Here is a 15,217-nt window from a genome sequence, read left to right on the forward strand (position 1 = left end):
TGCTCTTCGACCCTACTCTGTTCTTAGTTACTCTCCTTATATCAAAGAAGACATTTGGCATTTGTTTTTTAGGGATTGGCTAGCTTCACTTAGCATAATCTGCTCTAATGCCATCCATTTCCCTGAGTTAGACCAACCAGACTTCAGTTCTTTCTCTGACGTCCACTAATTGCAAGCTACATGACTTTGAGCAGTAACTGACCCTCTCCAAGCCTCTGTTTCCTCATCTATACTGTGAAGACGACAATAGGACCTATCTCAGATAATATGCAATATGTAATTCATGTCAGTGTGTAGTAGATGTCTAGGAAAGTAGCAAACATTTAATACTGAGGAACATTATTTTATAATTATATATAATAATAATATATACTATAATTATCTTATAATTATAGGTATCATCATGGAATATGTAGTAGCCATTGCGATAAATATTGGTTTCCATCTCAATTCCCGTCTTTCCTTGCCCCATTTGTGTTACTATGTGGTCCCTAGAGTCGCAGGCTTAATCCAACCCCTTTTTAATACTTGCCTTTCATAAAATGGCAAGAACAGGAAGAAGCAGAAATAGCAGCAATATAAACCAAATTTCTTCCTTGAGAGTGTAGACCCTATTACATGAAGTTATTTTTAATTAAAAATTTTTAGACATGAATGTTAAGCATGATAGGGAAAGAAAATAAGGGCATCTCAAGAGTGAAGTCAGGAGTGAAGGGTGAGCAGAGAGAAGGGAAAAGGAGAAGAATAAAGAAGTAAATAAGGTGGAAGACAACATTTCATAAAGTGATCTTTCTCCCAAGGATCGCTTATAATATTAGTGAAGTCCCATAAAAAGTTTGATGTGACTTTATTTCTCACAGAAATCACTAAAAGAGTTCATTTTTGTTGATAGAGGAACAAAGGTAAAGGAAAAATCAGATGAATGAATATAGAAGTTAGAGGAAGAGGGAATCAAACAGGTCAGTCATAATGTTATAGGTAATTAAGTAATAAAAACTTCTCAGGGGTGCAACTCAGTGATAGGGCACTTACCTAAGCATGCAGAAGGTCTTGCGTTCAATCTCCAGGATGGAAAGAAAATTGAAAAACAAAATTTTAAAAATGATAAAAAAATTGAAGCTTAAAACAACAAAGTTTGACTTTAACTTTGGAAGATACAGAAAATCCTAAGATGTTGGTACCACTCTAACCAAAAGAACAAGCTGTATAATCCATAAAAGCCAACCCAAGGGCCCAGTCTGTACCCAGAAACCCTAATGAACCCTTATGATTCAGAAAATCAAAAGGCCTTCTAGCAGAGAAGAGACACATGATGGTTTTCATCACCATAGATAGTAGAGGGAAGAAGCTGGCAAAGAAACGTTTAAGAAGAAAACAGTTAAGATTTCAATGACATTGTGAAGTTCAAAAATGAAACTGAATTTATGTTGTATAATCAATAGGAACCCTAGACACAAAGAGAGTCTGGACCTGCTTCCTGACTCTTCTCCTTTGGCCTTCATTAGGTACTCATAAAGAACATTGAGGGTCAGGTCAGGAGAACTGTGGAAGTCTTCTTGGAATGTCAACATGCACAGTCTGCTGAAATCTAAAAAGCTAGAGGCCTGATGCGTCTCTCCAGGAATTCAGCTCCCAAACCCTGCTAGGTCTAGTGTAAGCAACAACAAAGCCTTGATCTAGCTCCACTGCAAACTGGATTAGCTGAGACCCCTCCAACCTCCAACACACACACACACACACACACACACACACACACACACATCAGGAGCCTGACAAAATGGAGGATGTCCTATTCCTGAAGAATGATGGTCAATTTGGCATGTCTACTTGACTCAGCCAATGGGTGGCCAGACATTAGGCCAAACATTATTCTGAATGTGTCTGTGAGAGTGTTTCTAAATGAGATTAGCATTTTTACCAGTAGACTTAGTAAGGCAGATTGGTCAACCTAATGGAAATGGGCTTCACCCAATCAACTAAAGATCTAAATGGAGCCAGAAGATTAAGAGGAAATGGCTCCTGACTGATAGATTGAGCTGAAACATGGTCTTGTCTAGCTTCTGGGCTCAGACTTAAAGATCAGTTCTTCTTGGGTTTTGAACCCTCTGATTTTTAGAGTAGAACTTATGTCATAGAATCTCCTGATTCTCAGGTCTTCAGACTTGGCTGGAACAACATAAGAGCTTTTCCTGGGTCTTCAGTTTGCTGACCTCAGATCTTCAGGCTTCTTAGCTGCCATAATTGCATGAGCCAGTTCCTCACTATCACAATGATTGGCTGGGGTTAGGTTCTCATTACAAGGCTTCACTGACAAAGGATCCACTTCCAAGCTTATGTGGTTTCTGACAAAATTGAGTAACTTAAATTCTTTTGGGCCTTAAATTTGTAACTTTTGTAACTTAAATTTTTCTGTCCTTCAGCAAAAACCTGAGTCCTTTGGTCCAACATATGTAAGTAACTGAACTTGATAACAACTATATGAGCTAGAAAGTAGAGTCCATCTCAGTCAAGCCTTGAGATGGTAAATCAGCCCTAACCAATAATCATAAGTGATAGAAGCCTAGAAAAGAGCTAATTTAAGCCTTGACCAGACTCTTGACCTACGAAAGCTCCCATAATTGCATGAGCCAATTCCTTACTATCACAACGATTGATGTGATAGTATTATGGTGCTTTAAAATCACCAGAAGTGGGGTAATATTGTTACGCAGCAACAGCTAACTAATACACCATGCAAACACTAAGCTTCTATAGAAGCTTATGCTGCTATTAAAATGATATTATATTAAAATCAGACAGAGCAGGTTTCAAGTTGAAGAGAATGACTAGTGACAGTGGAAAATACTTTCTAAAGATAAAAGGGTCAATTTATGGTGTCAACTTGCCATCAAGACATAGCAGTCTTCAGTGTAGGTGCACCTAATAACGAATCTTACAAATATGTGAAGCAAAAAAAAATAAGTAAAAATTGGCAAATTCACAATCATAGTAGAAATTTTAAAACCATACTCTCAATAATTGATTGAATAAGAAATCAAAATAACCAGTGAAGTATTCTAACCAATAAAATGATCTTTTGAAAATTAGCACCAAATAGGTTTTTGGTAGCAAAGAATGCATTGAAAATACAGATATCCATAAGAACTATTTTTGAAAAAGCTTTCTCACAGAAGGATCATGATATCAAATAGAAGAGTTGGAGCTACACAAACGGACAGAGAGTGCCAGAAACAGTAAAAAGTAAAGACGCATACTTAAAGGCTTTATTTTTCTTGTTTTATACACTTTAAAAGAAAAATGACTCTCAAAATCAAAACAACATACTTTTATGGATTACAATATTATAAAAATAATAACAATTTATGAAAACAACAGGACAAAGGACTGGAAAAATAAAGATGGAACAAAGGATATGGAAAGATCCTCACACCTACATCGAGTGGTTTTAAGATCGATTTTGATAAATTAAAGACACTTGGCAAACCATGAAACCATCTTTAAAAAAAATAAAGATGTATAACTAAAAAGTACAAGTAGAAATAAAATGGAATTCAATAAATACTTAATTCAAAAGTAGGCAGAAAAGGAGAGAAAAGCAAACAACCAATCAACAAATAGAGAATAACTAGCAAGGTTACATATTTAAATTTGACTGCATCAATATTTACATTGAAGATGAAAGATCTAAACATTTCAACTGAAAGACAAAGATTGCAGAGGTGGATGGAATGGGAAAATCCAAATGCATGCTATCTACAGAAATTCTCACATCAAAGACAAAGATAAAGAAAGGTCAAAAGCAAAAGGATGGTAACAGATACACAGTGAAAGCACTCATCCAAAGAAAGGTGAGTCAGAGATCTGGGCACCGTAAGAACCCAATAAATGGTAGGTGTTAGTCATGTTATTAGCAGTAGTCTTAATTATAATGGGATTTGTACTAGGATAATTGATTTTGGTTGTATACAGAAAGGAGAAGAGCTTTAAAGCAGGGTGGGAACTGGGCATCTAAGCAGTGCCTATTAATTGAGCATGGATGTCATGTGTTGCCAAAGCCTTGGAAACCCTTTAGGTTCTTAGGCCAAAGTAACATTTCCTGCTCATTGCTAACCTGACTTTGTGTTGCTTTAACAAAGCTAAAGCTGAATTCAAGTTTTGTTTCTTCACATTCTTACATAGGTATATATTCCCTTTAACATTTTTTTTGATTCTTTGTTTTTAGTAACTTAAATAGTCAAGGCCCAAAGAACAATTTGGGAAAGTAAAAAGAATGTGTTCAAATTCCAGTTCCACCATTATGAAGTTAAGTGATCTTGAGCGAATTATTCAACCTCTCCCCTTCAAAAGCCCCTTTCCTTCTCTATACAATGGGTGAAAAAAATCTTATTTCACAAGATTGTTGGGAGAATTCAACAAGCTAATCCATGTGAAACAGGTAGTATGATATCTGGATGACCCCTGTTGTTCCAGCTGCCTATGAAATATTAGTGTATCTTAAACATATGAGGGAGTGCGATGGAAACCCATCTCTCTCTGGGGGTTGGGGTGCGCCATGGACATATTTTTTAGTCTGGATGGTTAGCCTAGTGGGTTAGACTGATAACCCTAACCCTAACTTGGCAACAGAAAAGTCAAAACATCAAAACACTGTTGAGCATTTATTTTTGTTTCATCAGGGGCAAAAATGGAAAACTCATGTTCTTTGTCATTCAAATCATTGAATTGAAGATGTTAGAAATAGCACAACCATGATGTTCCAAAGAGGTAAAGGAGTCACCAGCAAACTTTAGCAGTTCTTTAAGAGGGGCAAGATAGAGCTGGACTTGACAGAAAATCAATCAGACTTGCAAATATAAGTAAAATCTACAAGCCCACATTTTTTAAACATTTCTTCATTCCTTCAATCATTCACTTATTTATTCATCTTTCCTATCCATGCATGTAAACTTTATTGAGGATCAGCAAAGAGCCAGGTATTATATTACAAAATCAATAAAACTAACACCCTTCTCCATGCCCTGGTTACAAATTATACTTATTTCAGGGAGCATATAGGAAGTTCTTTATAGATAGTCAACCAAATTCCTAATCCACAATGTTAGTACTTAATTTCTGATCAAGACTGACCACACCACCAACAAGCCTTGGTTGGGACTGAAACCAAGGCCCGGCTTCAACTCCTTTGCCTTCAGGAGATAAACACAATGGAGGAATTAATTACTCATGGAAATATTTCCAGCAGGTGATTTGCCTGACTCATTAGGGGAACTACTTGGTTCATTAGTCAATATATCTGGTTCAATGAATCATGTTTTAGATGAAGCAGGTGAAGAATTATTTCTTTTAAAAGATGGACCTCTTTACATCCCCAGTCCTCAGAGTAGCAGAAAATATAACTTGTCATAGCAACTTTTGTTACTCCTATATTCTCCTCACACACACCCACACACTTTAATGCCTGCATGCATATTCTGAGGGACAGTATACAGGTGTTTGATGCACACTGTGCTGATACAGGTAGAAATTTAAATTTGGCTATTTCAGTTAATCATGTCATCCAGAGTGGTTCTGAATTCTGTCAAAAAAAAAAAAAGTCTCAATTTGCTATGTAGACAGAATGGGGCTGTTTTTAGCCTGCTGAAATTCACAGCTATGAAATCTTTTTGTTTGCTTGCAAATCAGGTATCTTCAACAATGCTGGGAGTGGGGACCAAAATAGCAATTCTACAGTCACTTCTCACCCTCAGTCTCCACCTTCTTACGAGGCGGGAGGGGATGAGACAGGAGATGGGATCCCTGGAGGAGGAGCAGTTGTTCCCTTGCTAATACTCATGTCACAACCAGGGATAAAAATCCCAGGAGGCATCCAGGGCTCAGTATCATGAAATGTTCACAAACCTGAATTCTGGATGCCTTTGGCATTGGGGAAGAAAAACTAGAAATTATCAGAATCCCCTGGAGGGCTTGTTAAACTGTGGATTTCTGGGCCAGATGGTATCCTTCTAAATTTTTAACAATTGTCTTCTTTAGGAAGATACAATTTGATTTGCATTCACCAATTTCTGTGGTGTAAATATTCCCACAATAGCCAGTTTCAAGCTACCAATATGACTTTACTAACCATGGAATTAAGAAGAGATGCACACCATCTCTCTCAAGAGCATATACCAGCCAGCTACAGCAATACTGGCTGACTCCACCCCAAATTTCTGATTTGGCAGGTCCATGGGAAAGCAAAGAATTTGCATTTCCAACAAGTTCCCAGGTGGCACAGATGCTGCTAGTCTAAGATTATTAAGTGCTGGATATCATGGATCTTTCTTCTGGCTTTGGAGGCCTCATAACCATCCAAATAGCCTTTCTTAGAGTCATCTTTTTCTTTACTATATCCTGATGGGACCCAACACATACCCTTGGAAAGAACTCCATCATGGGCACTTGGTTCTGTGCTCTAACCTTTGGGAAAGATAAACATACCAATTTTTCCAAAACAAAGTCACATATTCTGCTATCTTTTGTTTGTACCTCTTCTTTTTATAGAATCAGGTCTTTTCTCCGTTTTGCCTAGCACAGAGCCAGTAAAACACCCCGAACTGAAATGAGCATAGTTACATTGGCCCACATACCTGAAACACAGATGTCACAGTTCCTATCCCTCATTCAATCTTTTTAAAAAAATTTTATTAGTGCATTATAATTACACATAGTAGTGGGATCAATTGTGCCATATTTATACATGCACATAACAATTTGATCAATCTCATACCTCTAAACAATCCAAATATTATTAGTTCATTTGTGCAAGAGATACTTGTATCCCTATTCTTGCCAGTCACTGGGTGCTAGGAATATAGCAGTAAATGAAATAGACACATAATCTGACACATGGAACTTATAGTAGGGAAAGTAAATATTAAATATCAATTAGATTGGTAATAGCTTTTCAAAAAAGATCAAAAAGATCTCTTTTAAGCCCAGAATTCTACATGGGCATATATTAAGGTAGGGACAATCTCAGTGCTAGGCAGGGAGTAATTCTCTGAGGAAGTAAGGCTTAAATTGAGACCCAAAAGAGTTTTCCCGATGAGAGGTAATGGGGAAGGGAGGAGGTGCATGACAGGGAACAAGTAATCCAGGGAAGAGAAACTCCAAGAACAGAAAAAGAGGGATGGCATCCATTGTATGGAGACTTTATCCAATGAGCCAGGGGAAACCATGTGGTTTTTTTTATTAGTTGCTCAAGACAATACAATGATCTTGACATATCATACATTTGATTCAAATGGGGTATGAATTCTTATTTTTCCACATGTACAGATTGCAGGATCACATTGTTTTAGTCACTTTGCACCACTATGACCAAAGCATCTGAAAAGAACAACTTAGAAGAGGAAGAGTTTATATGTAGCTAATGATTTAGAGGTCTCAGTCAATAGGTGGCTGAATCCATTGCTCTGGGCCCCAAGTGAGGCAGTGCATCACGGTTGAAAGGAGAGAGGAAAGCACCTCACCTAGGGAAAGCAGCGAACCTTAGGGAAGACATACCCATCCAGGACGGTCCCTCTACCTAAATTAGCCATGCCCCATCTGCCTGCAATTACCACCCAGTCAGCCCATTCAAACTAGGATGGACTAGCTAGGTTCCAACTCTCATAAGCTAATCCTTTCACATCTGAATATTCCTGCATTAACACAGAAGCATTGGGGGAATGCCTCATATCCACACCATAACATCATGGAAGGATTACAAACAAAGGATCCCCGAATCATATCTGACCTAAGAAGATGTTCCCTTGAGTGTGGTACAGCTTGTGTTGTTTCTGATTTACAAACGCTAAATAGTCCTCACTGGATAAGGTTCTTAATGATTGGCTTGTTCTTGATTCTTTTGGGGTCAGCCAGATCACTCTGTATTATTCTCTAGTTATTTTACTCTTGTCATCTCACTAAATTATAAGCAATGCAAGGGGAAGGAGGCTGACTTCTATTCTTTATGTTGCCCTATTGTGCCTTGGAGGGTGCTGGATCACTGATAAATAGGCACAGGGACTCAAAAGAGCACTGGACCTAATAAAAGGAGACCAGGATTCCAGTCCCCATCCTGCCACTTACTAGCTGTGAGAACTCTGAGCTTAGGCATTTATCTTAGTTTGTTTTGTCTTGCTATTACAAATACCTGAGGCTGGGTGATTTATAAAGAAAAGAGATTTATTTAGCTCACAGTTCAGGAGGTCCAAGAGCATGGCCTCCACTCAGCTGCCTATAAAAGTTAGATGGTGGTTCAACTCATGGCAGAAAAGGAGAATTGAGTGTATGCAGAAGAGCTGGTGTGCAGGAGAGGCTGAAGGGCGGAGCCAGGCTTGCTTTAGAACAACTCCCCCTCAAGGTAACAAATCTATTCCCACAAGAGTAGCTCAGCTCACTTCTTCCAGAAAAGCAGTCAGCCTTCACAAATGGCCAAACACCTCTCACCATCATTAAAATGGGGACCTCACCTCAACATGAGTTATGATGGTGGAGAAAAATTATATTCCAACCGTAGCAACATTTTCCCTCTTTGAATTTCAGTTTTCTTGTCTATCAAGTAGGGAAATCATACACATTTCATAAAATGGTTGTAAAATGATTAAGATACTACAGGCAAAATTCTAGAATGCAGTACATGGATGAGATGACATGATTAATGATGGATAGGGCAGGAAAGTACAATGGCCCAGTCTTCACCAACCACTCTACATAACCTCCCTGCTTACCTTCCTGCTCTGATGAATTACTCAACCACCAAGCTACTTGTAGCCTCACCTTGAATTTTGCAGACTTTCGGGGGTGTCAGTTTGGGATTGTGACTAGGACTGGGAGCCAGGAGAACGGACATCCCTTGAAGTTCCTCTGACAACTTGCATTTGGCCATCTCTGCCATTGACAGTGCCCTCTTGTCAATAAAGGCAAGTCCCTTTTTGGTTTCTTGAGTGGAAGGTAGGATCATGGACCACTCACATGAAAATGACTCAGGTACTTTTGAAACCCTCAAATATGTGGGCCCCACACCAGATCTACTGAATCAGAACCTCATGAATACTTGAGGCCCCCGGAACTTACTGTGGTGAGTGGAAGCCCATGCTTTGAAGTCACCCCAAAGACAGGAATACACAGATTCCACCTTCCTGACCTCAGTCTCCTCATCTACACTTTTGATTAAAGATTACATTAATCTCTTCCTCAGATAGGGGTTGTGAGGGTTAAATAAGCTACAGTATGTGCAGTGCTTAAAACAGCACTTGGCACTTGGAAAGCACTTGATAAATGGTCACATTTATATGTCACCCTGGCCTCTCAGCAGTCCTGCGTGTGGGCGGATAGGGAGCTGTTATCTAGGAAAGCAAAATGAGTTACCAGAGGTCACACAGCTAATTAGCAGTTGAGCAAGACTAAGGCCCAAAACACCTAACTCCCCATCCAGCATTATTTCTATCACACCAGGCTGCCTCCTTTCAGCCCTGAACTTCCCTAATGTTTCTCTTCCATATACCAGTCTTTAGGTGGCCAAGGAGAGCTCTGCATAGTTCCCTTTCATTACAATTTATCTGCATGTTGCTTTGTATCTTGCACACAGATAACTAGCCTGAGCTCAGTTGACCTCCAGAATCCCTTCAGAGGTAATTGAGTTTACATTATCTGACAGGTAGCCCAAAGTCTAACATTCAGGTAAATTGCAGAGCCTCTACACCTGACCTGGACCACCTGCCCCAGGGGCTCTGAATCCGTTGCCTTTCTTGCAACAAGCCCCCTTCGCCCTTTGCCAAGCCACCTCCCCTTTTTTCAAATAGCAAGGGACACTTCCATTCAGTAACGTGCTTACTGATGCAGATGCTGGCTGAATGCCAGGCAGGCAGGAGTACAAAGCCCAGACCACTCCCCTTGCAGATCCCAGCTCTGCTTTTTTGAGACTGGGGGAGATTTAATTTAGATTGAGATGATTTCTGATGATAAGGATGTCCCAGTCTACCCTTGAGGAACAAACAAATAAGCAAAGAGCCTCTTGGAGCCAAAGGCTGAAGCACAGCAGGACAGTCCCAGCATGCTGGAATCCTGTTTCTGCTGTCCTCCATCTCTCTTGAAGATGTCAGGGCTGTCTGTGCAAAGACATCTTTATAGGCTCCCCCTTTCCCCAGGCTGCTCTTTATCCACTTCCCCCGACCCAACTGTGGGGAAAGAGGGAGCAGGTGTGTGATGCTTATGATTCAGAGTTCCCTTCTCTTGTTGAGATGGCTGTTGGCTTCCCAAGGGAAGGCACCTCTCCCTGGCTCCTCCACATCCATCAGCCCTTTTGGGCAACTCATGTTGCCTATTTGTAAACTGTGGGCACTAACCTGGATGACATGAAGTCTCTTCCATCTCTGACATCCTGTGGTGGGTCCTCTGTCTCATTCATACTTGGCTCTTCCCAGGCTGTGGGCCAGGAACAGCCCTCAGCCAATGTATACTGCAGCCTTTTTTAGCAGACTTTATAGCCAAGGATTCCAAACTGTTCCTATTCATGGGATCCTCAATATTGTAGAAACCTTTTTTTTTTTCATTTCTTCACAGTCCTATAGGCCAAAAGAAATACCTAACAGTTCTATTTATTAAACAGATAGTACTTATTTCCTAACCACACAGCAGCCATTTTTAAATACATATAAATTAGAAGGAAAACAACATTCTATTTTACTTCTTAAATAATAACAGTTACTCTTGGGAGGGATGTGTCTGTCAGGCACTGCAAAACTTCTTAAATTGTCTAATCAGATTAGATACTATTTCCCCTATTTTTTTGTTCCACCTTGATTTCTGCTAAGTATTTTATTATGGAAGCTACCAATAATCTAGCCTTATAAAACTAAGATGTCACAGAAAGAAATGTTATGTGATCTGATGTTATAACTATGGGCTACCTTCAAATGATTTTGCGCAGTGTCTGGTAGATGTCGAGTATCCTTGTTTTTTCTTAAAATTGTAAAATAACCTATAGCACCTCTGTGAGTTTGCTGTAGCACCCCAAGGCACCTTGGTACAGGGTTTTGGCATTGGGGTTTAATAGCATCATTTTCTAAACTCTTATATAAACCTCCTGTTCCCCAACATCTCCAAGAAATCTCAGAGGACTCCTCATGTTACTTGGAACTCTGGTCTCACAGAAGACTTGAGAATCTAGCCATTTCTACAAAAAGTTTCTAGAGATAGCTGATTTGATCAACTGGAAAAATATTATATATTTTCTTTCACTGCCCAAGTCCAGACATATCAGACCAGAAGTTAGCTTACACGTAGGCAATTCAGACAGATTGTCTGAAGGTGCTTGCTGAAGGTGTACACAGATACATTAAGCCATAAACATGCTTGCAGCAGGGAAAAAGGAAATAAAAAGAGGTGTGAATTAATCAGGTTGGCTGTATATAGGATCTGAATTCAATGGGTAATTTTTTCCAGCCATATATGGAATGTGTCTGAATATACACAGTCAAGATCAAATCAGGCATTAAAAAATAATTTAGAAAGCTATTGAGCATGGCCACACAGGTGCTATGCTAGCATTTTTTATACCTATAAAACAGCTCTATAACATAGCTTCTATTGTGTCCCCATGTAATAAAGATATCAGGGCTAAGAGCAGTTTAACACAGCACATGAACAGTGAATCCAGAACTTGAATTCACATCTTTCTGACTCCTGGGCCTAAACATTTGGCCACGTCTACTGCCTCTTTTAACATGTGATTTTTATCTGCCAAGGATGTCAAGTGGCTCACTTGGCAGGAACACCTAGAAATTCTATTTTGGGGTCCTTTGACAAGCCAACAGTGCTCAGGCCTCATATCTGTAAACTGAACCCATCTTTTCCTCTAGCACCAAAGTAAATGTATATGATTCCTATTTACCATCCATTGTATCAATGCATTCTCTGTGAACACACGCTCTTTCTGGTGGCTGCAGAGATGTTTCCTCCATCTTGTTCCCTTGATCCATTGGCAATACTGAGAATCATTTCCTTTTTTGTTCCCCTTCTCCCTTGGCCCAGTTCACATGGTGACTGGGAAGGAAAGACTATCAAGTGTCCTTTAAAGGGAAAAGTCAGAAGCTATAAAAGAAAAAAGAAATGGCATGTGCATAGAATAGAGGCTAGATAATTTAGAGGCCATTGCTTAAGTTACAGGGAATCTATTAGACCAGGTTCATGGACATTTATTTCTCCCTCTTGTCAATGGAGGTCCTAGAAACCCCAGTTCTATCTATAAAGCAAATGTCAGGAAAGCTGTATCTCTTCCTCCTTGACCAGCCATTAATGCAGGTGGTGAAGTGCTAATGCTTTAAATTAGTTGTTGGCTCCCTCCTGCATTTTCTCAGAAATTCCCTTTATCGACTGCTTAAATGTATTAAGACTTTGGGGCTGAAATAAATGACAGTCCTGGTGAGGATAAGCAGCTGACTCATTCTCAGTGGGAATGCTGGCTCAGCCATTGCCTAAGTTGTCACCAAACTTCACCTGCCACAATGGTTGCCTTCTCCTCAGAGCACTCTGCTTGGTTTGATGCTGCTATTATAGACATGCCACACTGCTTTTCTTCCTCCGTCTCCCAGTCTTCCTTGTCCTTCCTTCATTTTTCAAATAAAAGGTTTCACACATTTATTGCTGAACCAATCTACTGGAGACAAAAAGAAAAATCATATTCCCAATAAAACATGTCCAACTGTCCCGTGGTGACATTTTTAGCTCAGCATGGTAAAATGACAGTGACCCTGATCATTTTAGTTAGCTCTTTCATCAGTGTGACCAAAAGACCTGACAAGAACAACTTAGAAGAGGAAAAGTTTATTTTGGCTCCTAATTTCTGAGGTTCAGTCCATGGTTGGAAAATTCCATTCACTCTGGACTGAAAGTGAGACAGAACATCATGGTGGCAGGGCCTGGCAGAGGACAGCAACTCACCACATGGGCAACAGAGAGGCAAAAAGCTCTGCTCACCAGGGATAGAATATAAACCCTAAAGACAAGCCTCCAGTTTTCTATGCCTCCAGCCACTCCTTACCTGCCTATAGTTACCATCCAGGCTATCTCACATAATCTAATAATTTCACATCTGAACATTTTGCACTGTCTCATGCATGAACTTTTGGGGGACACCTCATATCTAAACCATAAAACTGATAATATAATAAATATGGGTGCTATTTCATGTGCAATCCTTTATAGACCCAGTGTGACTTTTCTCCAATGTCTCCTCTTAGAGTTGTACCTGATATCACCAGTTTTCATCAGAATCCTTTGGGGAATGGGTCAATGTTGCTTCTGTTTCTTGGCTACTAATCACTTGATCCTGAAAGTCTATGAGATGTCACGAAAAGGAACGGAGTTGAGAACACACACCATGAAGGCAGAGAAAAGAAGAGAGCCTCTCTTATTCTCTTATTGAAATACAATTCTCTTTCTGGTATACTGTTGTAGTTTTACAAAGGCATACAAATGTCAAAACACTTATGCATAATCACTACTACATTGAAGATGTAGACATTTTTGATATCAACCACAAATTTTCCCTATATGCCAAATGGGGGTTTGTTGACCTCTAACCCCCAATTGATCTTTTTTCTGTAGAGCTTCCCTTTTCAGGATGTCCAATAATTGGAATGGCCCAGTGTGTAACTTTTTAATTTTTTAGTACTGTGCAATTGAGATTCATCCATGCTGAGATTCATGTATGTCAGTGGTGTGTTGCTAAGTAGTAGTCCATTGTGTGTATGTACCACAATCTATATATTCATCAGTTGAATAACGTTCACATTTTTTCAAGTTTGGGGTAGTTATTAATAAGGCTGCTGTGAACATTTGCATATGGGTTTTCTGTTAAAAGAAATTTTCATTTTTCTTAAGTAAATACCAGGAGTGAGGTTGCTGGACCATTTGGTAAATATATATTTAATTGTATAAGAAGTTGCAAAGGTGTTTTCCACAATAGCTCTATCAATCTGCATTCTTACCAACATTGCATGAGAGTTCCAGGTGTTCTGCATATTTTCTAGTGTTTGGTATTGTAAGGTGTTTGGTTTTGTTTTTCCTTTTTAAATTTCAATTATTTTAGTAGTTGTGTAGTGATATCTCAATTGTGTTTTTTAACTTGTATTTTCCCTAATGTCTTTTAAAAATATGTTGTCCAATTTTTATTGAGTAGTTTGTTTTCTTATTATTGAATTTGGAGAGTTTCATACATTCTAGATCCAAATCCTTTGTGTTTTATAAATATTTTCTCCTATTCTGCAGCTTGTCTTTTTATCCTGTTAACAGTGTCTGTTGGAAAACAAAAGTTTTCCATTTTTTTTAAAGTCAAGTTTATGAATGTTTTCTTTTGTAGATGATGCTTTTGATGTCATATCTAAGGAATCTTTGCTTAGCCCAAGGTTACAAAGATTCTTCTATGTTTTCTCTAGAAGTATTTTAGTTTTAAATTTTATGTTTAGTATAGTATTAAACTACAGGCTCTGGCATCAAATTTAGAGTTTGGTGTTTCGTATCAGTATATAGGGTGATGGATAAAAATTTTTTATCTTCAGTTAATTGAATCACTACCAGAAAAATTAAGATTTGGGCCAGTACTATAACACTGGGCTCTATAACACAGGCATAATGGCTCAGACTGATTCTGAGTGAGTAGAAAAGAACTCTCAACTGGGAAACCATCCAAGAATGGTCATGAGAGTGGTTTACCACTCATTGCTAGAATGCCCAATGGGACCATAAGATCAAGCCCATTCTATCCCCCATTCTGCATGTGGCTGAGTTTTCAGCACGGTGGTATGGGCTCTGACTGCCTTCACTGCATTGGAGTTCATATGAACTATTTCCTCCCTTGGGTTCTTCTTGCTGCTGAGACACCCTCACATACCATTGCTTTAAATGCCCTCACCCTTCCCAAGCGCTCCATCTTTTAGTCTTTCATTTTAAAGGAACACCTTTCCGCTTTTGTGGGGACTCTTTATTCCAACAAAGACACCCACACTGTAATCAAGAAGAAAAGACTTAAAAATCACAGCCATACATGATCAAGGCAAGCATACCTTAAAATCATCTGGGGAACAGATATCCATCTGTTCATGTGGGACAGGAGGATGAAAACCAGAGCACACTGGTTTGGGACTTGAACTTGAGTTCAAATCACAATTCCAGCACTAAGTTGCTGTGGTTA

General features: G+C 39.1%; 1 pseudogene; it reads right to left on the bottom strand.

Moving 5' to 3' along the window:
* Positions 1 to 13,224: 13,224 nt before the first annotated feature.
* LOC107140374 lies at positions 13,225 to 14,864 on the bottom strand (annotated as a pseudogene).
* Positions 14,865 to 15,217: the final 353 nt, after the last annotated feature.

The sequence above is a fragment of the Marmota marmota genome, unplaced genomic scaffold, assembly GCF_001458135.2.
Source record: "Marmota marmota marmota unplaced genomic scaffold, marMar, whole genome shotgun sequence".
Lineage (NCBI taxonomy): Eukaryota > Metazoa > Chordata > Mammalia > Rodentia > Sciuridae > Marmota > Marmota marmota.